Genomic DNA, 1152 nt, shown 5'->3' on the forward strand with positions numbered 1-1152 from the left:
ATAATAAATAAAGGGCCCAAATAATAAATAAAGGGCCCAAATAATAACAGGTCCAAATAATAACTATAATATTAAAAAGGGCAATAATAATAATAATAATAATAATAATAATGGGCCCAAGTAGTAGTAGTAGTAGTAATAATAATAGGCCCAAATAACCAATAAAAGGTCAGCCCAAATAATAAAGAGCCCAAATAATCAATAAAGGGCCCAAATAATAATAATAATAATAATAATAGGCCCAAATAATAACTATAATATTAAAAAGGGCCATAATAATAATAATAAAGGGCCCAAGTAATAATAATAATAATAATAATAATAATAATAATAATAGGCCCAAATAACCAATAAAGGGTCAGCCCAAATAATAAAGAAAGAGCCCAAAAAATTTCCATAAGGAGCCCCAAAAAATCTAAAGAGCCCAAATAATAATGATAAAGAACCCAAACAATCATTAGAGAGTCCAAATAATCAATGAAGGGCCCAAATAATAATAATGGGCATTCATCATCATCATAATTCCAAACAATAATAATAACTAGAAGAGTATTAACAATAATAATAATAATAATTCCAAATAATAACAACTAGAATATTAAAAAAGACCCCAAACAATAACAACAACAGTAATAATAAATGGCCCAAGTAATAATAATAACAATAATAATAATAATAATAGGCCCAAATAGCCAATAAAGGGTCGGTCCAAATAATAAAGAAAGAGCCCAAAAAAATCTACAGAAGGAGCCCAAATTATAATAATAAAGAACCCAAATAATCATTAGAGAGCCCAAATAATCAATGAAGGGGCCAAATAATCAAGAAAGAGCCCAAATAATAATAGTAGGCCCAAGTAATAATAACTATAATATTAAAAAAGGGCCCAAACAACTATAATAATAATAATAAATAATAATAATATTAATAGGCCCAAGTAATAACAATAATCATCATAATAATAACAATAATAATAATAAAGGTGTCAAATAACCAATAAAGAGCCAGCCCAAATAATAAAGAACGAGCCCAAAAAATCTACAGAAAGCCCAAAAAAATCTAAAGAAAGAGCCCAAAAAACCTAAAGAAAGAGCCCAAAAACCCAAGAAAGAGCCCAAAAAATCTAAAGAAAGAGCCCAAAAAATCTAAAGA

General features: G+C 27.4%; 1 protein-coding gene across 1 annotated transcript in view; it reads right to left on the minus strand.

Moving 5' to 3' along the window:
• The window catches only part of CEP41 (centrosomal protein 41), a 12878-nt gene that overhangs the window by 3533 nt on the left and 8193 nt on the right, over nt 1–1152 (minus strand). The gene's annotated exons all lie outside the window — the stretch shown is intronic.

This window comes from Neopelma chrysocephalum, unplaced genomic scaffold (genome assembly GCF_003984885.1).
Source record: "Neopelma chrysocephalum unplaced genomic scaffold, ASM398488v2 Primary Assembly neopelma1_208, whole genome shotgun sequence".
In the NCBI taxonomy this organism is placed as follows: Eukaryota; Metazoa; Chordata; class Aves; order Passeriformes; family Pipridae; genus Neopelma; species Neopelma chrysocephalum.